Genomic DNA, 26102 nt, shown 5'->3' with positions numbered 1-26102 from the left:
TCACAGAATTGTGCAACTATCAGTACAATATAATTTTAGAACATTTTTAACACCCCGAAAAGAAATCCAGTATCCATTAATAGTTACTTCCCATTCTCCACTCTTCTAGCCCTAAGCAACAACTAACCTGCTTTATGCCCCTTGGATTTTCCTATTCTGGGTCATTCATATAAATGAAATCATATAACTTATGGCCTTTTGTACTGACTTCTTTCACTTGGCATAATGTTTTCAGGTTCATCCATGTTGTAGCATGTATCAGTACTTCTTTCCTTTTTATTACTGAATAATATTCCATCATGGATGTACCATATTTTATTTAGCTACTTACCAGTTAATGGATATTTCGGTTGTTTCTACTTTTTTTTCTATTATGACTAACTGTGAACATTGATGCACAAGTTTGAGGTAGACATATATTTACATTTGTCTTGACTAAAAGTGGAATTACTGGGTCGTAGATTTTTTCCCAGCTTCTCAATTCTGAGCATCCTCATCACTGTATATTATTCCCCAAGCTCCAGGAATAGCAGCTCCTTCCCATAGTTATAATTCATGCATTATATCAATGTTCCCATTTTGATCTTCAATTACTATGTGATCAGTTTTCTGCATGATTTCTTCAGTTGAAGTACCCAGTATAGTTTCTATTTTTCTGAATAGACCCTTGATAGTATAATTATATGAAGCGTCAATGCTAGTTTTATCCATCTTCACTTAGCAAGGACCAGATATCTTTTAAATTTTACCAGGTCAGATATAAACGACTCACACAATGAAGGCTGTTAAACATTAGCATATATCCTACTAGTCAGTAACTAGATTAATTTGAATCCACTGAATTTTATTATGGCCACCCCATAATAAAATTTTAAGCATATGTCTGAAATGGCTCAGAGTCAATAACACTCAAATCCTAGAGAAAAAAACGTCCCTTCAGTATCTTCCTTTCTTCATTCATTCATTTATTTAATAATCATTTATTTATCACATACCTTGTGTCAGACACTTTTCTAGGTTCTAGTGATGTTGCAGCAGATAAAACATCTTAATAATCATAGATTCCATATTTTAGTAAAAGGGAGGCAAGTAGTATAAGTGTCAGACAGTGAATAGTAATGTGAAGAAATTTAAAGAATGAAAGGAAGAGAGGTCTGCTGGGTTTGGGGTATACTCTGAAATGGGCTGTTCAGCCAAGGTTTTGCTGTCAAGGCAACATTTAAGCAAACTCCCAAAAGAGATGGAGAAAGCATATGAATATCTGAGGGAAATAATGTTCCAGGTAGAGGAAACAGCAAGGTTTCCCTCTCAAGACCCTGAGTTGGGAGGATGCCTGGTTTGTTCAAAGAATAGGAAGGAAGCCAGTGTGACTGGACTTGAATCCAGGGGAAAACTGAAAAGAGGTCAGAAAGGCAATAAAAGATCAATCTTGTGGGACTTTGTACAACATTATACAGGCTTAGGCTTTATTATGGTGTGATAGGAGACCAACTGAAGGTTTTAAACAGGAGAATGACATGACCTGACTTACATTTTAACAAGATTACTCTAGCTTCTGTGTTGAAAATAGATTGTGGTAGTGCAGTTAGAAGGCAATAATCCAAACAGAGAATATTGTCAAAGCAGTGGGGAAATAAGTAGTTGGCTTCTGAATTTGCTGACAGATTGAATGTGTGAGATGAGAGAGAGGAGCCAAAGATGACTCAAAGAATTTTAGCCTGAGAAACTGTAAAATGGAATTGTCTATTGCTGAGACAAGAATGACTCTAGGAGGAAGAGGTTTACAGGAGAAATATCATGAATTTAGTTTTTCTACTGTTAAGGTTGACATGTTTGTTAGATATCCAAATGGAGATGTCAAGAAGTCAACTGTATATACAGATCTGGAGTTTGGAATTTTTTAAAAAGCATTTAGTACAAGTATCTCTGACTTAGCTATGCCAACATACATTCATGCAAAATACACAATATCCATAGAAACCATCAATGGGCAAAAAGCAGTAAGTTACAAGGATTTCTTTCCCTTTTGATTTCAATTTTAAGATATCTAAAGTACTTCAAAATATTTTAAAATCTAGTTATTCAAAAGCAGTGCTGAATAGCTGAGTGTTACTAAAAAGGGAGCAGCTTTTTAAAAGTAAAACATTCAATATAAAGTAATAGGGAAACCTTGGGTTATAAAGCTTTGCAGTGGTGGTTTCTCAATAATAAAATCCAGGTGTAATCCCCACTGCAATCACAGCTGCTTTTCTCCATTATCCCCAAGTCATCAGTCTCAGTGCCTGGAGTCATCCAATAAGATAAAGGGAAACAACATTATTGTTTTTAGTATTTATATCTCCCCTGCTTCCCCTACTAATAACACAGGTGATACCATAAACATAGTTGCCATGGAAACTATAGCACCATACAAAACACTGTTGGGTTTTTGAGGACTCTACATATGTGACTGTAAATAAAAAGAGAGAATTTTACAAGTCTGACCTAAGGAAATGAAATAGCCATTGGGTCTTTCCCTGCCTTAAGAGTGTCAAATAACTTGCTTTTACTAGTATTCCAAAAGAAGTTAATCCATGTATAAAACAAATGCTTATTAGATCCATATCAAATTATCAATGATAACTCTAAAATGGTAGTAACTTAAGCTTTGGAATAACCTCAATTGAATGATGGTTAAGATTTCTAAGTAATTTTCCTTCCTTTATTCACTTGTTCATTTATTTATCCCATATATTTCTTGTCCATCACTGCATGATAGATGTATGGTAGATGCTGGACACACAAAAATGAATAAGACACCAGCACCAGCATGTGTTATAGACCACATTACACCAAACCAACAAATACACAAGGGGCTTATTTGCACATGGGTATTTGCTTCCTACTTTTTAAAAACTGATATATAAAAATCTGAACCTATGAAAGATAAATGAGGAAATGATATTTCTGGTTTCTAAAAATTTATCATGGAATATTCACCTCTGATATCTTTCAAATACTGAATCCCCTTGGGTATTTAGAGTTATGGATGATTGATTACTTGATTAAGGGTAGTCTAAAGCAGTGGGCATATTTGAATGAATCACTTACGGGATTTTTCAAACATGCTGATATCCAGGCCATTGAATAGCAATCTCTGGAAGTTGGCATTGGGCATTGGTATTTTTAAAGCTTTCCAGGGTTAATAAATGTGCATTCAGGGTTGAGAATCACTGCACTCTAGAGCAAGAGGTGGCAAATTATGGCCCATGTGCCCAATCCAACCATCTAGTTCTTTTTTTTTTAAAACAAAGTTATATTGTAACACAGCCAGGCCCATAATATTGTATCACTGCTTTTACATAATGACTGAGTTGAGGAGTGGTGGCAGAGTTGAATAGTGTGACAAAGACCATATGGCCCACATAGCTAAAAATATTTACTATCTGAATCTTTTCAGAAAAGTTTGCCAGCTCCTAGTTTGAAAACTTAAAGTGTTCAGCAATCAATTATTTGCAACTTTTTTCCAGAAATATAGATAAAACAACTCTTGAAAGTATTGATAGTTGATGAAAATTGTTCTATTTAATAAACTTTTGTTTATATGTAACTTTGTAGGAGCAAGCTCTTAAATTGTGTACCAGTTGTTAAACCACTGTCTCAATTTCAAATTCCCTCTTCCACATTCAGTTTTGTGGGATTGGATCTTGGACCTTGCAGATGGCCTTTAGGCTTTGCCAGTTACTCTACCTTAGACTCAGCCAATAGGGGGCGCTTGAGGAATAATACAAGCAAACTGTCATGCTGATTCATGTATGGTCTATGACTATTTTCACTACAATAGCAAAATTGAGTAGTTGTAACAGAGACAGCATGGACCACAAGCTCAGAAATGTTGACTCTCTGGCCCTCTACACAAGTTTAGCAACCTCTCACATAGAGAGGAGGAGCAGGTATCTGTCATTAGAGCGTGGTCATTACAGTGTCAGCCACAAAGCCCAGGAGGAGCTCGTTCTCAAGCTTTCCCATATCAACTACATACTCAAGTTAAAATGTCCTGCCAGGGGATACCTCTTTCACCACTTCTATTCAGTATCGTCCTTGAAACTCTAGCCAGAGCAATTAGACAGACCAAAGAAATTAAAGGGATACGAATAGGAAAAGAAGAACTCAAACTATCCCTATTTGCTGATGATATGATTATATACTTAGAGGAACCAGGAAATTCCACCAGAAAACTTTTAGAACTCATTAGTGAATTCAGTAAAGTAGCAGGATATAAGATCAATGCACATAAATCTAAGGCATTTTTATACATAAGTGATGAATCTTCAGAAAGAGAAATTAGGAAAACTACCCCATTCACAATAGCATCGAAAAAATAAAATACTTGGGAATCAATCTCACAAAAGAGGTGAAAGACCTCTACAATGAGAACTACAGAACACTAAAGAAAGAAATTCAAGAAAACCTTAGAAGATGGAAAGATCTCCCATGTTCTTGGATAGGCAGAATTAATATTGTCAAAATGGCCATACTACCTAAAGTGCTATACAGATTCAATGCAATTCCAATTAAAATCCCAATGACATACCTCACAGAAATAGAGCAAGCAATCATGAAATTCATCTGGAAGAATAAGAAACTCAGAATAGCTAAAGCAATCCTTAGCAGAAAGAGTGAAGCAGGGGGTATCACAATACCAGATCTTCAACTCTACTACAAAGCAATAGTAACAAAAACGGCATGGTATTGGTACCAATATAGAAAGGTGGATCAATGGTACAGAATAGAGGACATGGACACAAACCCAAATAAATACAATTTTCTCATACTAGACAAAGGGGCCAAAAATATGCAATGGAGAAAAGATAGCCTCTTCAACAAATGGTGCTGGGAGAATTGGAAATCCATATGCAGCAGAATGAAACTAAACCCATATCTCTCACCATGCACGAAACTAAACTCAAAATGGATTAAGGATCTCGGAATCAGATCAGAGACCTTGCATCTTATAAAAGAAAAAGTAGGTCCAAATCTTCAACTTGTTGGCTTAGGATCAGACTTCCTTAACGGGACTCCCATAGCACAAGAAATAAAAGCAAGAATCAACAACTGGGATAGATTCAAACTAAAAAGCTTTCTCTCAGTAAAGGAAACTATCAGCATTGCGAAGAAAGAGCCTACAGAGTGGGAGAAAATCTTTGCCAATCATACTTCAGATAGAGCACTAATCTCTGGAATCTATAAAGAACTCAAAAAACTCTACACCAAGAATGCAAATAATCCAATCGACAAATGGGTTAAGGAAATGAATAGACACTTCACAGAAGAAGATCTACAAGCAATCAACAAACATATGGAAAAATGTTCAACATCTTTAGTAATAAGAGAAATACAAATCAAAACCACCCTAAGACTCCATCTCACCCCAATTAGAATGGCGATTATCAAGAATTCAAGTAACAACAGGTGTTGGCGAGGATGTGGGGAGAAAGGTACACTCATACATTGCTGGTGGGGTTGCAAATTAGTGCAGCCACTCTGGAAAGCAGTGTGGAGATTCCTTAGAAAACTTGGAATGGAACCACCATTTGACCCAGCTATCCCACTCCTTGGCCTATACCCAAAGGACTTAAAATCAGCATATTACAGAGATACAGCCACATCAATGTTCATAGCTTCTCAATTCACAATAGCCAGATTGTGGAACCAACCTAGATGCCCTTCAATTGATGAATGGATAAAGAAACTGTGGCATATATATACAATGGAATATTACTCAGCCATAAAGAATGATAAAATTATGGCATTTGCAGGCAAATGGATGAAATTGGAGAATATCATGCAAAGTGAGATAAGCCAATCTCAAAAAACCAAAGGACAAATGATCTCGCTGATAAGTGGATGATGACACATAATGGGGGGTGGGAGGGGTTAGTGTTAGGGTTTGAGTTAGGGTCAGGGAGGGGGGCAAGAATGGAGGAAGGAAGGACTGTATAGAGGGAAAAAAGGGGTGGGAGGGGAAGGGAAAAAATAACAGAATGAATCAAACAACATTACCCTATGTAAATTTATGATTACACAAATGGTATGCCTTTACGCCATGTACAAACAGAGAAACAACATGTATCCCATTCGTTTACAATAAAAAAAAATGTCCTGCCAGTTCCTCTGTACCTATCAAGCTCCTATTCAGTTTCTAAGACTCTGTGGACATCCCTTCTGTGTCATTCAAATTCCTCTTACTAACTTGACCCTCTACCACACACTGGTCTCCAACTGGATCTTAGGCTTTTCTAGGAGTAGGAAGGAGAGTTATTTATCTACACCCTGTACTATACTGGCAATGGCCTTACACAGAGTGGCTAGTAAGTAATTATGGTTTGACTGATCAACACTATCCAAAGGGACTCATGATAGCACAACACATTTGTTCACTTTATAAAAGAGTACTCCAGTTATCGGCACCTGCTATCGTGCTTTTTATATGTCAGAAACTACCTTCAATCCATTGTCTCCAAAGTAGACCTAGATAAAAGATGATGATATAAAATGAAAAATAGGGAAGAAGATTATTCATCTTTGTATCACTCATATTTCTACATAATATCTGGTTATATAAGTATAACCATAATATCTGGTTATATTTAGTGTATATATAAAGTATATACACTAAAAGAAAAAACACTAGAGTGATAAATGATTGATTGATGAATCAAGTGATTGATATAACTAGCCAGACAAAACTGTGAAGATTATAAAACAGCCTAAATACTTTTTTTTACTTATCCAAATGATTTGTATTTTATTAAGAATTTTATCCTTCATAACAATATAATCTATCTTGAATGCTACAATTTCAGATAGCAGTAATACTGAGAGTTAAAACCAAGTACAACATACAAAATTGTATTTAGTAAAACTTCATCTTCTCAAACACTAAGGAAAACAAATACCACAAGGGAAAGAAGAAACATGCAATTTATACAATTTTGTCAGGTAGAGAAAACCTTGAAATGCCAAGCAATAAACCTAGTAAATGACAAACTTGAGTGACTCTTGAAAGTATTAATCTATGTGGCTGGAGCAGCATCAGAACAATGAGGGCACAGCTAGCCCTTGGTGTACCATGCCACTCTGTGGAGGCTTCATTTGTTGTCTTATTTTTTTACCTGTGTAACCTTCTAGGATTTGTTTTCTTCAAAAGCTCATCAAACCTGTCTTGAGTTGAACTGCCTAAAGTGTGCCTAGAGTGTTCAATACCTAAGACTCCTGAGCAAACAAATACAGGCTGGGGCCTTGGTGATTCTTTTGCCTACAATCTCAACTAAACACGGGAGTGAGAGAATGAAGGAAATGACAGGCAAAGGTACTGGTAATAATTTTTAAAATAAGATGTTCTTTGTCTGAAAAGTAATTTCACCATGACTTTTTTTTTTTGGTACCTGGGATTAAACTCAGTGGTACTCAACCACTGAACCACATCCCCAGCCCTTTTTTATATTTTATTTAGAGACAGAGTCTCATTGAGTTGCTTTAGGACCCCACTAACTTGCTGAGGCTGTCTTTGAACTCACAATCCTCCTGCCTCAGTTTCCAGAGTCACTGGGATTATAGGCATGTGCCACCATGCCCCGAATTCAACATGGTCTTTAAGTAGTATAGTTTGTAGTAAACTTTCAGTAATTATTTAGCCTACGAATTAAATGATATTTGAGTGGTCATGCATGTGCATACAAACCAATATATAGTCGTGTATCACTTACAGTGGGGAGATATTCTGAGAAATGCATAATTAGGTGATTCTGTCATTGTGTGAACATCATAGAGTATACTTTCAAAAACTAAGATGGCTATGAAATTATTAGGTGATCTAATCATATGGGACCATGGTCATATATGTAGTCCACTGTTGACCAGAACACGATTATATGTTACATGGTTCTACTTAAATATCATTCTGATTATGTTAGAGCTATAGAGCCAAGTTTGCTGTCAGCAGACTGTCAGTTCCATGAAGTAAGGGACCATACAATGTCTTGTTCACCGTTTAAGTCACAGTCATTGGTATGACATTGACATAAAGGGACTCAACTCTTTGTTGTATAAATAAATGGAAAGCATTGCCTTTCACTTGCAAATATTCTTGGGACATCAACTGTGTGCCTCTTAACCTTTCAGATGAGTGAGTTTTTCAGATTCCCTCTATCCCTAAAAGTCTATCTGATCATCACTGAAACCCAGGGGAAGAAAAGGAGTAGAGAGCTGCTGAGGAAATCTACATACCCAATCTCCTTCTTGATAGTAAGAGAAATTATATCATTATCTCCTTTTGGAGATTTTTCAGAATAAGTATAGGTGAATAGGACCTTAAAAATTAGGTAACCTAAGTGGAATGAGTGACATTATTCAGCAGTGACAGCCCCAAAGATGGGAGAAGACTGTAAGCTGCTGAGTTCCATAAATTATGGTAAGTACGTGAAATGAGAAACTCCAAATGGCCACATCTAGGCTCCCATCTCAGGGACCTAAAAGAAAACAAGCCCAGGAATGGAGGGAGGCATTCCAAAGTTCTCTACAAATTTTGCTTGCCATTAGAGAGCTACTCATTTTTTCCAATCAAACGGGGTTCCTACAAGGGAAAACTTTGTGATATAAAATGCTCTTCACTATTGGGAACTAAGAAAATACTTTGATAAACTTAATCTACTTAAATGTTATATACCATTCATCACAAATAGAAGACAAAAGATAAACATATCTGTGTCATTTGACCTTTTGAGGCTCTGGCTTCAGCTCAGAAAATTTGCATGAGTTCTTAGCTTCTGGTCCTCAATCTTGGCTACACATTGGAATCACCTGGGGACCACCCCCAGAGTTTCTGATATAGTTGATCTGAAGTGTCTCCTGAATATCCAGATTTTTCAAAGATGACTCTACTGTGCTACCAAGTAGGGATACCAATCATTCCAGTTTGCTTAGTACTGAGATAGTTCCAGAAACTGAGGGAATTTCTAAAGTGCAATGCTTTCAGTGGTAAAAGCAAGAAAGCTCTGGGTGTACTAGGACAAGTTGATGTATATTTGAAATGGGGATCAGGAAGGAGGAGAGAGTATTATTTTAGCAATGACAAGGTTAGCTACAGAACCAATTACCTACTACAAATCACAGAAGTCATCTAAAATAGATTTGTATCAGATGGCATGTTCTGAATTTTTTTATGTACAGTTTCTTGGAAGGGCCAATGCACTTCATATTTCCTTTTTCTTCTGACTTTTGCAAGTATGATTCTGTTCCTGAATGTATGCTATCTTCCATTAATTAGAAAACAAATATTTTGTAGCAACTGGATTCATTTCCATTAGCCCTTACTTTGGGAAGGTGAGCCCCTTCCTTTCCACTGGGTCAATCAATGATAATTGATAGTTGCCAGTATTTCAATCAGAGAGATTCCAGCATATCACTTCCTCAGGAGACTGTCTAGTCCAAGTTTTGACAAACTTCAATAGCAATTAGCTGGTGATGTTGCCCCTTAACCTGCCTCCTTCCCTCTCTCCTTCCCTCCCTCCCTCTCCCCCTCCCTCTTTCCCTCTCCTAAGAAAGACTGAGAGAGAAGTGCCAGTAAAATAAACCCATATCTCATCCCCAAACATCTTCTTTCATGTTATAAATAATGATTCTTTCAAAAAAATACAAAAGTTAAAGATTAATTCCAGTTCAACCCCAATATGGCAAAATGGTGGTGGCTGCACACAATTGAGGACAGAAGGAAGTATCAGGCCAGGACAGTTCACCACTTATCATTTGCCGAGCCATTGGTTTTGCTGACAAACAGGGCATTCCCCCAACTGCAAAGTATAGACATATTCAGCAGAGGTCCCCATTGCATGAACTGACTCTTCAATGCCATTCAAACAATTTTGTTTTAATACATGTGGGATGAGAAAAATAAGTCCTCCCATTTTGTTTCAAACTAGAAGCTTTACTTTGCAAGCCCCTTTTCAAACTAGAGGCTTCAGTTCTACAAGTATTTTTACCAAGATTCCTTTTGTGATTTTTTCATCTTGGTGTCTTTCCTGTGAACATGCTTATGGACTTTTAGGCTGGGAAGACTGGCCCTAAAATACTAAAATGAGACAAGAGAATTGACCCTGCCTTTTGTGAGATGAAGCACATCTTCTGGAATGAACAGTGCTGGGATAGTGGCAAGGGTTAGCTGCCATGTCCTATGTGCTATTTCTGGTTGATGATGCTACAGTTTTATATATAGATAGATAGACACTCAATCCATGTTGTTCAGCTCATCTACAACACCATTGATCTTATATAAACTGCTAAAATGTGTCTCAAGTTCCTTACTGAGCGTGTTGAACCTAAATTAGTTCCCTGGGCTCCTCAAACCACTTGTCAGAGTCATATCTCTGTGCATAGCAATCAAAGAAAGGGATGGCTTCTCACTGTGTATGCTCTTTCATGACCTTGCATGACAAGGTGACTTTTAAATTGATCTTGTTCATTGTGGAATAAAGAAGGTTTCTTTTAAGTTTGAAGGTATTATATTATTTTACCTTAAATTTTGTAACTTCAGAAAATGATTGACAAGAATTGGGAAGGTGGGGGGTCTTTAAGCTGTGGTCAGCATCTGTGCAGGGTAAATTCTGTCATACCTGAGCAGAGAGAATTTTCTAGATCAAGAATCAGAGCAGGGGGCTAGTATAAGCTGGGCTCCAGGGGAGAGAAGCAGCATCAGCCTGGCAGCCTGTCAGTACCACTGAGTATCACCGCCTGTGCTAACGTGGAAGAGCCCCCAGGACAGCAGGAGGATGAGGAAAATAAGAAAGCAGCACAAATAAGAAATAAACAGACAAGAGAATCTAATTAAAATAGAGTAACTGAAAAGATGATTTTCATTGCATTAAGGATATTTTTAGAAGCACCATGCTAGTATTTCACTCCAGAAAACACCCACTGCTCTTGCTAATATATTAAAAATCTCTAGGTGCCATCTCAAAATTGGGCATTGGCCAATTCTCTCCTGTTCTTTCTTATAATAGGAACTGGTTATGCTGTGTCTGCTATTTGAATTTTTTATTTTTTTCCTTCATCCTTTCCATCTAGATTCATGATGTCACAGATGCTGTCTACGTAGACTTCCATTTTGCTTTGCTTTTCCCCCACTTATCTTCATTTTCATTTCTTTGCAAATAAAAACAGAATTCAGTCTGTTAACACAATGAAACATATATATGTATATTTGCTGGGAAGAATCCAAATCTGATTATGCTAGTTCTTCATGGAGAACATTTTATGAAAGAATAGAAACTGTAATTAAGTGTTCTTCCCACTTATAGCAATTTAATTTAAAAAAATTGAAGTTATTGATTTTTTAAAAACCATTAAAAGGCGCCCATGCTGCTGGTTCCAGACTGTTTCTGGCAGACCATTTGCTCATGGAATATAATTTTCCATTTCCTCCGTACAATGAAACCCTTTATTAAATGCTTTCTCGCTGTGGACAGATTGGTTTATAGTTGAAGCAAGCAGGGATTTATAATCCCTTGCTGCTATTTGCTTGCCCTTCAATTCAGACTCTGCCAACACCACAGATTTATCTCCTTAGCTTTGAAAGGACTTTGGATTTTGGGTGGTTTTATTTCACAGACTGAAGTATGCTCAACACAAGAGATTTTGCCAACTAAGTAGAGTTTGGAAGGACTAAATATCTTCAGCTTGCTCAAGATCATACATAAGTCAAACTGGATGAGAACAGAAGACATTACCACTGGGCTGCTTGAGTATCCTTACAACATGGCAGTTGGCTTTCTCCACAGTGAGAGATCCAACAGAGAAGTCAAGGAGGAAGCTGCAATGCCATTTATGACCTAGACTCAGAAGGCATATACCACCACCTCTCTTGTGTAATACTCTCTGTAAGATGTGAATCACTAGGTAAGCCCATGCTCATGGGAATAGGAAGTGAACTCCATCTCTTGAACACAGATCATTAGATTTGTGAACATATTTTAAAACCATCACACACTTGCTTTTCCCTCTATCTCAATTCTTCCTTCTATAAATATTCAAATACCTCACTCCTATAATTTATTTATGGCTTGGTTCAAATATTACTACTAAAAAGAAGTATTTCCAGACTTCCTTCAATAATAGTGCCCAAGTCCCTCTCAACACTAGTTCTCTGCTTTGCTTCGCTTTTTAAAAAATTTTTTAAATTTTATTTTTTCTAATTAGTTGTACATGACAGTAGAATGCATTTATACATTTTGATAGATTATACATAAATGGAGTATAATCTCTCATTTTTCTGATTATACATATTGCAGAATCATATTGGTCATGTAGTCATACATGTACATGAGGTAATAATGTCTATTTCACTCCATCATCATCTTATATTCTATATTCATATATCTCTTCATAGTCTGACTTCTTCACTAGAAAGGAAGCTCTATAAGGGCAAGACTTATTAATAACTGTATCTCTAGTGTCTAGAACACAGTAACATCTCAATAAATACTCATCATTGAATAAGTAATTTCCTTTATTCATTTAGCAAAAACTTATTGTGTATCTATTATTTGCAAACACACACTAGGCCAGAGGGAAGTGGGCTTATAGAGGAAGATGGGATGAAAACATTAGAACAAATTTTCAAATTTCCGTGTGTTCAAGTAGTGCTTTTCAAAATGAGTTGCCCCAGATGAGTTCTTAAGACTGAAGAGGTAAGTTAACTAGAAATACAAATTTAAAGTAGCAAGAGGGCTACAGTGACCTGGAAGAAGGGGAATAAGAAAATTCAGCTAGGTATTCTGGATATCCTACAGAACATATGGGACAAGCTCATTTGCTCAGATTGAGGAAGACAAGAGTGGTACTGAGAACTTGAGAAGTGAAAAATGTCTGCAAAAGCAAGAAAAGAAATAAAAGAACAGCAGAACTACTGCAAGAGCCATGCAGAGGCCACTTAGGATGGATCTTTAATAGTCCCAACCAATACATTTGCATGACTTTTTCCACCCCAATGCCCACTGCACTGAATGGAGAAAGCAAATAAAATGGTAACCCTGAGTTTGGGTCTATAACTCGATGGTAGAGTGCTTGCCTCACATATACGAGCCCTGGATTTGAATTCACCTGACAAAGTCCACCTACACTGACGGGAAAAAAAAGTTGTAATAAGAAGGAAGTATTGAGAAAGGTATACCCAGAGTGAAAATCAGTACAAAGGCAAGCAAAGTCTAAATCTGTCATGACAAGTGAAGGAGAGAGACCAAATGCCACCATGAAGTTGGGGAATAGGTGAAAGAGAATTAGAGGTACAGCTGGTGAAAATGTTGAGGTCTAAGGCAGCAAGGTGTAGGCTCTGGTTGTGGATGAAATCCACACTGGGAGTACACTTAGGAATTGTTGTCGTGGAAGGAAAGTGAAGGTGCTGAAGAAGATGATTGCAAATTCTCTTGGTTTCTCAAACAACTACCTATCCTCCTCTAATGTCCTTTAGGTGCAGGAACTCTGTCACTTCCTCTTGGAGTCTACAGCTTAGAGCTTTGTGCCTAGAATATAGTAAGACAGTCATAAAATATGATGGGTAGATGGGTGCAAAGCCTCATGAATAAGCAGGTATTAGTGCAAGCATTAAAGTTGCCAGGGGTGGTGACAGGATAGTGGTGAAGGCAGACACAGAGCACTGCACAAATGTGACTGATGAAGTACATCCAGCCTTGTCTAAGTTGTGAAATCTTCATTTAGAGAGAAATGTTGAAAAGTTCAGAATCATTTTTATATTCATACATCAGAATGCTTGTGCCTTGACTTAATCAGCTAGATTCCTGACCACAATGGTCAGTAAATTTCTCCAAACCTTGCCTATCTAAATTCCTATTTCCCTTCCCATGGAAATCTACATGACTCATGATGAACCAGTAGCTTTTAGAACTGCTTTAGTCTCTTGGCTGCCTCAAGACCTGCCCTGGACTGGCAATCCCTTTATTCTGGGAACACTGATCAAACAATAGGCTGAATAAGAGAAAGGTTCATGCTTAATCACAGGAATTTGGAATAAATGCTGTTGAGAAAACCATGACTTGGGGATCACACACAAAATATATCAAGTCTCAGGCCCTGTCCCCCAGTATTACTAACCATAAATGAAAGTCATGCCATTAGGAAATCAAACAAGTACTTCTCAGACTTCAGAGGGTATAAGAATTATGTGAATGTCCCACCCTCAGAATCTGATTCAGTGGCATTGGGTGGAGTATGGTCATGCAGGTGGCTTCAGATGTTCTGAGAAACATCACCCAGAAATATTTTGCCAATGAATTTCGCTATTGAAGCGACTTAGGAATAATGAACAGGATGGAAAAGGACTTTTTATAAGTCCAAGAATTGCAATAACACTGGAGTTTTTTCTGAGTTGTATATTTTTTGGAGTGAACTTGGTGTTATAAGACTGAGGAGACAGATGCAAAACCCCAGTCACAGCTCAGGAGGTCTCTGCCCTTGAGTTTACCCCTGTGCTGCAAATTACTCCTCTAATGATAGCCAGTGACACATCTGAAGGACCCTTGGGGGATGGATTTAGGGAGTTTTCTCCATTGGTGATAGAGGGCAGGTGATGTGAGACTTTCTATTACCCAGGACATAGTCGCACTCCAGAAAATCAGCTCCTGGCACTTGCATAGTATGTTTTGCATTAGTTAATATGAACCATATAAATGCAAAGTAACATTAATTAAGAACATCTTATTGTGAACACCAAGTGAAAATTATCCAAACCATAAATTGACACAAAATGCTGCATGAAAAGCAAAAATCTCCAACTCTTTCCCAAGGAATCAGCTCTGATATTCCCTGGGCTCCTGTGGTGCAGGAGGACAGAAAGTGCCTCTAGGCACATTCACCAGCTGCTAAGAACCCACACCAGGGCCCTGTCCAGTGCTTAAATTTCTTTTTTTCCCAGAAGTGCATAAAGTACCTTGGCTGACCCTTCTCCATCACCTCCTAAAAAGACAAAAACGTTTTCACCAGCTTAGCCATTAGCAGGGATGCAATCAATTCTTTGATTTTCTTTAAAGCTGGTTTATATATGTCATAGAGAAGAATTAGCATTCATGTCACATGTGAACCTCATTCTCTTTCAATCCTTCTCACCATGAGAAATCCCCTCCAGGTCCCTGCCCCCATTCACAAAGTCAAAAAGTTTCTGGTATACTTGAAGTTTGCTCCAATTCTCCTGCAACCAAAATCTTGAAGACAGTAAGAGGCCTTTTCTTGACAAGAGCTATATTTTTCGTGCACACAAAGCACAGGGAAAGAGGGAAGCCCTCCTCTGGGAGAAGGTTTTGAAAATGCAATCAGATCTGCTCCTGGTCTCAGACATGAAAACCCAGAACTAACCAGAGTGATCTGCAATGGCCTCTTTTGTCTAAGAGGCAGGCAGTAATTGATTTGACCTGCTTTATGGGGACAATCTCCCAGGCATGACTGAGTGCTAATTGCTACTAATGAGGTGGCATTTTAAACTGGCTGTGGTCTTGAGCTTCCTGTCCTCTTTCCTCCAAGCAGCATTCCAGCCATTGGGTTACAAGTGAAGCTTCCAGCAAGCCCTCACCCATAACAATCTCCACTTCCCCAGCTGCTGGGGTTTGTGTTAAGAAGGGCAAATTCCATTGACTTTCTAAAAGGGCGATCTGGCTGAATGAGCAGCGCCTAAAGATGCACTGAGGCAATGCAGCTCTTGAGGATATGAGCTTTAAATGTTACAAGATCGCTGGAAATTACTTTCGTAATGACTTTTACTGGTTCAACCCATTTCCCAACATCCATCTCTCATTCCCAGAGGAAAACCCACAAGCCCCATCCATGTGTGAATGTTTTCTTCCTAACAGTTTCTTTTGGGCTCTCAAGTTTTACATCAATGCTCTTATGTCTCAAAATTAACACAGGGTGTCACCCTTTATGGTCAATTGTCAAATTAGTTTTAGTTCTAGAAAAGCAGCAGTACAAACTCTTTTGATCAGTTGTGGGATAAAAGATACCTTGGATAATAGGAATACCTAAAGCAGAGTCACCAAAAGTTTTCTTTTCTTTTTTTGGGAGGGCAGGTACCAGGGATTGAAGTCAGGGGTACTCGACCACTGAGTCACATCTTCAACCCTATTTTCTATTCTATTTAGAGACAGGGTCTCACTGAATTGCTTAGTGCCTCACTTTTGCAGAGGCTGGCTTTGAACTCGTTACCCTCCTGCCTCAGCCTCCCAAGCCACTAGGATTACAGGAGTGCACCACTGTGCCTGGCCAAAGTTTTCTTTAAAGGACCAGATAGTAAATATTTTTGTCTTTGTGGGAACAGGGTCTCTGACACTATTGCTACCTAATTTGAAAGCAGTCATAGGTAATATGCATGGGCATGGATGTGTTCCAGTAAAACTTTTTCTACAAAAGCTTGTGTCCAGTTGGATTTAGACTATGGGGCACCAGTTGTCACCTACTAATCTTGAGTAAGCTTTCTAAAATATATCAAGTCTACATGTATATGAAATTATGATCACAAAATGGCCCAAGTCTAAAATCCCCTATAATTACTAATTTTAATTGATATGTGGAAAGTATCATGAAAACTACATTTTGTACTTATGAGCCTCAGTTTCCTTACTTGTAAAATAATAGGTGAACTCGATTAGTCCTGTATTCTTTTCCAGGTCTAACATGTATAACCTCCTTCGATTCTGCAATCTCCATGTTCAGACCATATATGTCAACATTATAATTGTTTCAGAATTGGCCACACAGATGCTTCACATTCCTCAATATTAATCTTTTTTGTTAAACACAAATAATACTCAGAGCATCTTCTAAGAGTCAGGACTGTGGATAAATACTAATGTAAGACCATGGCCCCTACTGCTAAGTATTCACAATGCACTCTCAACTTCAAACTAGAAATTCAATCCTATATGCTCCTTACCAACACATACATTCTTGTCTTTCATTTCTCTTCATGAATCCTTTCTAAGACTAATTCCACTTCTCTACTTAATGATTCAGCACAACTGTGTATTCCAATATAATGTGTTGTTCTTGAACACAGTGTTTTCTAGTGTGCTTTTGGCAAAACAGTTTCAACCCTTTTAAATTTCATGGATACAGACACAGTGTATGCATAACCTATTTGAAGATAAAAGAATTGAAGTATAATTGAGATGCAGGTGTGCAATTGTTTTGTGTTAATGTAGAACAAGAAGAAATAATGGCTTAGAATTGAGTGCCTTGGGTAATTCTCCTACTGAGTATAATAAAGGAATTGTGTGATGTAATTAAGATTGTGTACTTTCAGTTACTGCTAATTTCTAGTTTAATTTTAATGTTTTAGCTATCTATACTGATAAATTTCTGAGGTTAGGGTACAGTAAGTTTGCCTGAGAACCACAGGCCTCTTACTTTCATTGTAATCATAGATGACCCCACCACCTTGCCTGTATTAAGCAAGGATAAATTTCTATTCTCAAAGTTTGGGAGCTTTCTTTACTACTATTGGTGGTACAAATGAGGAAGAGAATATGATGGAACTTAAGGGAAATAAATGAGAACTTTTTGAAACACTGAGGTTTCAAAATCAACAGTAAATTTCAAGAACTAGAAAATGAACAAAAGACCAAACTCAAGAAAATAGAAGGAAAAAAAATAGTAAAGATAGCACATCAATTCAGAAAATAGAAAGTAATGAAACAATAGAAAACAAAGCAATAGCTTTCTTTGTTTTATGAAAGAAATTAACAAAATAAGCATGCCTCTAGAAGGACTGATATATGGATAGAGAATACATCAATAAATGCTCTTATGATCATATAACTAAAAATACAATATAATAGTCACACCACTAAACTGCATTGGATTATAATGTGCATAAAAATAAACTTCTTGCATGAAGTCACTGGGATTTGGGGATAATTTGGTACAGTAGTTAGACTACTTTGACAAATATATACAAAATTGACAAGAGGAAACAGAAAACCTGAATAAACAAAAAAATTGAAGAAATAAAATAAATACTATATTCAAATATCTCGCTCTTAACTCAATGGATATTAGGTAAAATGATTCCTATAGGCCACACTTAGAAAATTTTCAAGGAACAGAGATGTTCTATCATGTATGCATAAGATAGATATGTAGATACATCTATATATATGTACATATAGAGTTTGAGATGCTAATAAGAAAACTGTCAAACTCATTTTACAAAATTAGCATGAACTTAGTATAAAAATCAAAAACAATACAAAAACTAAGTACAAATGCAGATACACATAGATTTCTAAATAAAATATCACTGAATAAAATACAACCATATTTTATATGAATACATCAAATTTACTAGGGTATATTTACACTCAGGAATGCAAAATTGATAAAACATTAGAAATTTACAATGATACAATCTATCAGATAAACAATGACAAAAATCATTCGACTCCAATAGAAGCAAAAGGAAAAAAAAACTTGATAAAATTCAATACCCATTCAAGATAAATTTTTTTTGAAAACTTGAAAAAAGATGTTAATTAATAAAAAATCTTTTAAAGAGTCTATATTGTGTCATATTTTATTAATAATTATCCATTAAAGTTGAGAAAAAGATGAATTATGCATTCTTCTATTATTAAGCATTTAGTGGAGGTGGAGGTCCTAGAAGATGATATAATAGTAGAAAAGGGAAAAATGAGGTGTGAAGATTAGAAGAGATAACTTACCCTAATTTGTAGATGATATAATCATACTAAGAAATTCAGAATCATCAATAAACCATGATTATAATTAGTAAAATAATTCAACAAGATTGTTAGATTTAAGATCACTGGACCAAAAATCAATTTATTTTCTACATATGAGTAATATTCAATAAAGTGTATATATAAATGTTTTGGTCAATAACAGCAAGGTGCTGGGAAATAGGAATAAATTCAGCAATGCATGTGCAAGTCCTTTTTGGATAAATTTAGAAAATATCCTTCAATAGCATAAAAGAATGCCTAAATAAATAGACAGAAATCAATGTAATAAAAATATCTATGCTTCCTAAATCAGTCTGATAAATGGAAATAGAAAGTCCTCAAAAGAGTACTTGGTTCACAGAAGGGAATTAGCTGATATTAGCTAGTATTTCTGGATTTGACTACATAACAATTCTTGAATAGCTGCCATTAAAAGTTAATCTTGCACAGAGTAAAATATGATCTTTGTTATTCCCTTGGTAACTCTTATATTTATCCCATTACTTATTTAATTTTACAAGACTTTTTCTCTTTGAGTGAAGATTCTGTAGGTATTTCATCTTTTATTTCTTATAGTATCTAGTTCAGTGATTATAAGTGCTAAATACTTATAGAATGAATGAAGACTGAATATTGACCAAAATTATAGATACTTGAAATACTACTACAATATGTAGTTTCTTTACAAACAAAACTAAAACTGTGAATTAAAAACAGTGAACTTAGTTCTGGCTTTACCATAAATAGCTTTTTGACTTAAAGTAGATCACCTATGAGTTATAACTTCTCTAACTTTAACATAAGGATGTTAAACTAGATGTTATGGAAGGTCTTTCCCAGTACTAACATCTTATGAATAATATACGGGTAGATTTATGCTAATTCATGTTTAAGTTTTTAATCTTTCTTGTGAAAAGACATTTTTTTCTTAGCAGGGTAGGGATCAAGGTATTCCCCGAGATCAAGAATGAAATAAAGCTGTTTTGAGATCTGCACATAGGCCATGTATGATAGTCATTAAAGCATTTACCAAAAGTCTGGTTCCCTCTCCTTCTGGGTATGTGGTAGGATATAACTGCATTGTCCACCTGAAGTTAGGTATGGTCACATGACTAACTTTAGTAAGTGAAATATGATTAGCTATGACATGTGTCCCTTTTGGGAGGGAACTTTAATTGTATGCTTTCCTATGTTTTCTATCCCTATATCATGATGATACAAAATGTTCCAGAATGAAGTTGATCCCAGGCTGAGAATAAAGTGAAGCAAAATTCCTGGCCAACTCTGAATCAACATGCAGTAAAAATGGGAAACAAACCTTCATTTTTTGCATCTGAATTCAGGGGATAAATTTACCATGGCAAAACCTAGCCCTATCCAGATCAGTTCTGTTTTAGCAGTTGTTAGTTTACTGTCATAATACACTGGTTATCCTGATTAATTGTAGATACTTTGCAAGTATTTTGTCACTATGAATGATGTAACATTCCTTTAGAATAGGTACATAATCCATCTAGCTTGCCATTATATCTACACAGTTTGTAATGATTTTTCCCTCAGCTATGAATTAGAATCCACAGATATCTCTGCAATAAATTTATACTTGCTTTCTTATATTCCATTATGGGTTTTTTTAAGTGAGGGGAAAGGATTAGAGATAAAGCTATTGACCTGAAAATTGAATATAACCTTGGGTTCACTGATCTGAACAGGTGAAGAAAATTGAAGACAGCTATGACAGTCTGTTCAGATAGTATACAACCTGGCCATTATACCAAATTCAGCCCTTTGAATGCCAACATCATATCTCAAGCAGGATGGATATTTTAAAAGCATAATATTTTAGTTAATATGTCCATTTCTAATTATATTTGGGTATCCTGTCTATATTCTTATAAATTATTCATTTTTTCATGCTAAACATACAATAATGGAAATCATCACCACACACATAGTCTCTGGAAATATGAAAGGGAAACAAATATTTGAGAGCCTGATGTGAATAGGTACTTTCAAGTATGCTAATTTTTATAAATGTTCTAATTGATATAAAACATGCATACAGAAAATTGCTTAACTCACGAGACTATAGCTCAATGAATTGTTACAAACTAAATTCACTTGTGTAATGAGCACTCAGATCAAGAAACAGAATATGACCAGCACCCTTGAAGTCCCCCCTCCACTTGGTGCACATTTCCAATCCCCTATGTCCCAAGGGTATCTACTATCCTGATTTCTAATAGAATAGATTATCTGTTTTTGAAATTTATGTAAATGAAATCAGAAAAATATGTACTCTATGTCTGGGTATTTTTTCCTTTGAGCATTATACTTGTAAGATTAATCTCTATTATTGCCTCTTGTTGTAAATTGTTCATTTTCATTGCACACAGTATTCAGTGGTATGGAAATACCTGAACATACTCATCTATTGTAAATGGGCAGGCCAGTAGAAATTTGTGTAGTTTGTAGTTTGGACCTATTATGAATGGTGTGGCTATGAACATACACACACACACACACACACACACACACACACACACACACATATAAATATGCATTTTTAGGCATATATCTAGGAATGCTATTACTGGGTCAAAGAAATGTATATGCTCTGTTTTAAAAAGTACAAATGATTTATCAAAGTGATCATGTGATAGAATACAAAAATGGCCACAATTTTCTACCCCTTCTCTATTCATACAGCTTTACAATATGACTTTGCATCTCCTCCCATCGAGAAGTAGAATCTGTATCCCTCACCCTTGAATCTGAACTGGCATTTTTACTTGCTCTGGTTAACTGTCTTGAAATCCTCTTAAGTCTCCACATAAACAAGCTTGAGCTAGCATGCTGATAATAAGAAGCATGTGGCTAGGTCAACTCTATCATCCCAACCAAGGACTGACCAGCCACCAGGCATGCAAGTTAGGCCATCCTAGACAATCCTGCCCTAGCTAGTCTGTCAGCCAATGGCCGATGCATGAGTGAGTCCAGTGAACACCAGCCAAGTCTAGTCCGTATCAATATAACTACTCCAACAGCCTCAGGCTTGTTAATAATGATAAATGGTGATTTTTTAAGTCACTAAGTCAATAGTTATAGACAATGGTTGTATATTTAATTATTTTGGCAATAGTGTCATGAGATAGGTATTGTTAACTTCATTTATTGGTGAGGAGACAGATTCAGAAAAGCTAGATTTGTCCCCAAATACCTGCCTAGCAAAGAGTGCAGTCAGGAATCAAATTCTACCAAATCTCAAAGCCTCTCTACTCCTATACCACACCATCCATAAAGTAAAAGGCACTTAAATAAGTGGAAAGTTTAGAGCTCCCAACTTCTACATGATCACAGAACCCCTGAGCAAAAGTTCACTCATGCTTCTCAGTAGCCAACATTGGGATGTGCTCTCATTTGAGCTCCAACCCTCTCTTCTACCCCAGATGCTACATCTATGATGGTACAACGTCTAGCAAAAAAAAAAATCCCCTGCTAGACACTCTAGGTACTGTTTGGTTTCTCACTTCAGAATTTTACTTATAGATATTTATCCACGTTTTTCACTCCAATAGAATTCTCCACATGTAAATTGACTTGATCTTATTATACTTGATATTTACATCTCTTGGCCTTAATCACATTTCTGGATATAAAGAACTTCTGAGATCTACTTGCTTTCTTATATTCCATTATGTGCATTATAATGCCAGCATTGTGTACCTGTGAACAAGATGTGAGAAGGGTCAGACGGGAAGAACGAACATGAAGCACACCCAAAGGATTTCAGGCCTTGCACCATAGGAGGCCAAGAGTGTACTGTCCTTGAAATCAAATGATGTGTGTAAGTAGAATTTGGGAAAGTTTTAAATGTTTGTACAGGAGAACTGGCAAAGGGTTAGTAGAGGGCAGAGAGAGGTCAGGGCTTCCTCCATTCTCAGGTATTTCTGTGCCAATAGTAACCTCTTTCCCAAATACCATATATGAGAAAAACATGAGATTTGGTTATAAGGAATCCTGAGTTAAAATCCTATCAAAAGTCATTTTGCTTCTCTGAGAAACAGTTTATCTATACAATGCATTCCTTGCTGAGCAGGATTGGTGCAATTTTTTGAAGTGATCATGTGATACAATATAAAAATGACCATAATTTTCTACCCCTTCTCTATTCATACAATGTTTGTATGATATATATACAGACACACACATATGTATACAAATACATATACATACACACATACATGTACATACACATACACATATCATACATATCATCTAGAAAGTGACAATGGAGTAGACAATAAGAGACGATAACAATTAATATTTTTGCATTATTATTATTATTGTTTTCTACCATGACAATTGATACACTATCACAGTTCTTTTCTAATAGGCTTAAAAAAGTTAGTATAGAAGAAACCTTCCAAAATGTATCTGATTTCCCATCTCAATAAGTTATCAAATATCTCTGTTCAGAGCACTGCGAAAGTAAAAAATAAATGTGAGATGTATTTTTTTACTTTTTGAATGTGAGATTGGGAAGCCAGGGGAAAGCATCTGGGATAGATTCAGAAGGCAATGACAAATTTTAGGTAGACACTTGAGGAATATAAACCTAACCAAAATGAGCAAACTGGAGTTATCAGAAGCAAAGAAGCCAGAGGGGAAATCATTACAGTGTCTGACTGTAAGGCAAAAATAAAGGCCTATTATTAAAATTAGTATGGGGCAGTTACCACAGGAAGTACAGGACGTGTTAGGTAGACCTTTCAATTATAGAGTTGACTAGACTTGGCCATTGAAATGAGAAAGATCAAATATGACTCAGAAGTTATTAGCATGAGTTACTAGGTGAATAGTGGGGACACCTAAAGAAGCCAGAAATGCAGGTGGTCTCAACTTGTTTAGAGAAGATGATGAGACTGTTGCAGGAAAAATGATGTTTAGGACCATACTGGTGGAGATGTTCTACAAGTAGTTTGAAATTTAGTACTTGCATCAGGAAAGAATTGTGCTAAAGAGAAGAATTGAGTATCATCCAAAATTGAAGCTCAAATTATCTTACATCATAGAAATTAAATATTCTGAGTCATCTAGGGAAGTGGGAAAAGAGGAAGCGAAGTTTTAATAGGCCTGTAGCAATTTATAGCACTAAAATAAAAATGGCATATATATCTGTGAGTTGTCTAGGAAAAACACATTGGTGATCTGCAATGAGAAAAAATTCTTCTGGGAATCTGTCCAGGAGCACAAATCTTTCTTGCTTCTTGCTTCAGGCTCTAAGCCTCCTTAATTTTGGGGCAGCTCCCAGTTCCTGCTAGTTTCTCTCTAGCTCTGGCTTCAAAGTCTGGCTCAGTTTTCCAAATTTTCCCCTTCACAGAGTTTCAAAGAGAAACCCACATTCTCCCTTTTTAATTTAGTTTTGTTTTTGTTTTGTAATCTAAATTTTATTATGCACAAAAATAGATAAGTAAAAAATGGTGAGTGTTGTAAACTTAAATCTTTTAAAAGCTGATATTCATTATCCCTGGTCTTCATGCAAATATCAGGCAATAGTATGCTAAAGTTGGTTTGTACTAGTTCACAAGAGCCAATTGTTGAATTTTCAGAATTTTTATGAGATGGTAAACACTAAATTATTAAACATTAAACATTATTACAAATTAAATTATATAAATTTACACCAAATAAGATATCAAAAACAAAGATTATATTCAAATGCATTGCTTCCTAATTATTTTACTATGATCTATGTGCCTGAAGTTATTTTTATCTATTGTATCTGTATGGCAGAAATACTATATAAAGGCATGCTACTGTGTGTCACTTTTCAGCTCCACATATAAGGACATCACATTGGTGGCCTGAAATTGGTTATCATGGGAGAACTTACTATAAATCACAGTTTCTTTATTTTCCCTTGGGAAACAGTGTTAAACATCCACCGCTATACTGCTGCTGTCAGGCATTTGTAATACCATGGAAAATACAAAATATCATGGGTGGAAGCATTATATTGGAGTCTCAGCTCCATTCTTTGCTTATAGGACAACTTTGAACAAGTCACTAAACATCTCTTGAGTTTTTACAAAACAATATATTGACAACCTTCCCCAGGATGATTTTGTTGAACACCCTACTCACATAGTCCCACAGGATTCCATCTTCAACTCTTGTCATGGGAATTAGTCTGTTCATTTGTGTCTGGTTGGATCAGTTGGTTAGGCTGTGCCTAACAAAGTTCAGATATATTTAGATTATGACTACTATTAGATGTGGTGAGATGTTTTATCCTTGTAGAATCAACACCTAACCTTCCTCCTGGCAGCATGTGAGACAGTCAGTTGTTATACCCTAATTGAAGGGTATGATGACTGCCTAGATCAGACCATCAATGTTAAGGTATAATCAATACTTTCTCATTTCCCTCCTAAATCTAGGAGACTTCCCTGAAACTTCTCATGAAAAAATTACAATATCCAAAACCATGAAATACATAATATAGATCATTCTTATAACCTATTAGTGGAATTATAATCTAAAATAAATCTCTAAGATGGAAATTTTAAAAACCAAAACCAAAAAACAAACATGTATTGAAGGAGTACAGAAAATGATTTCCATCCTACATGATGACATTTTTGTCAAACCATCTGTAAAATTTATTTTGATGGGTTTCAGAGCCCATCGTTTGAGCCTGGAAAGTACATTTAAGTGATTTGTGTCAGCTTGTATGATTGGATGGTTGGCCTATTTAATTTTACCACCTGTCTCAGTCATCAGTTCTCATTAGCTCTCATTTGATGAAGAAAACAATCTCTAGAATTGTTATCTTCTTTCCAAATACCAAAACATGTCTTATTTTTATTTAGAGAGCCATATATTTTTTTCTTGAAGATTCTTCTTATAAATTCAGATTCCCCATAGTTGGTCTGTTCATATAATTCATTACCATTTTTGTAATAAAATGACATTTCTTACTGAAAACAAAACAAACATTAAAGTTGAATGTGTCATACAACTTCCAACATCCAAGGATTCAGATTCCTAAATGTTTTTACATAACTACATTGAATACCCAATTCTAATATGACAGAATGGAAACTAATAAGTGGGAAAGAGTTGAAGCAAACTGTGACTGAGTCAATTGCCATGACAAAAAGATTTGTAACTAAAAGTCAATTTGTTATATATAATGTTATAGAATAAACCCAGATAACAGATATGCTAGAATAGAGATGTACTAGAATCCTCAGATGAACTGTAACAACCAAAGTAAAGGTAAGAGATCATGAAAACAAATACCTAAGGTTCCAGGGAGAG

This window comes from Sciurus carolinensis, chromosome X, assembly GCF_902686445.1.
Source record: "Sciurus carolinensis chromosome X, mSciCar1.2, whole genome shotgun sequence".
NCBI classification, from domain to species: Eukaryota; Metazoa; Chordata; class Mammalia; order Rodentia; family Sciuridae; genus Sciurus; species Sciurus carolinensis.
Note: the sequence above shows the minus strand (reverse complement) of the source record.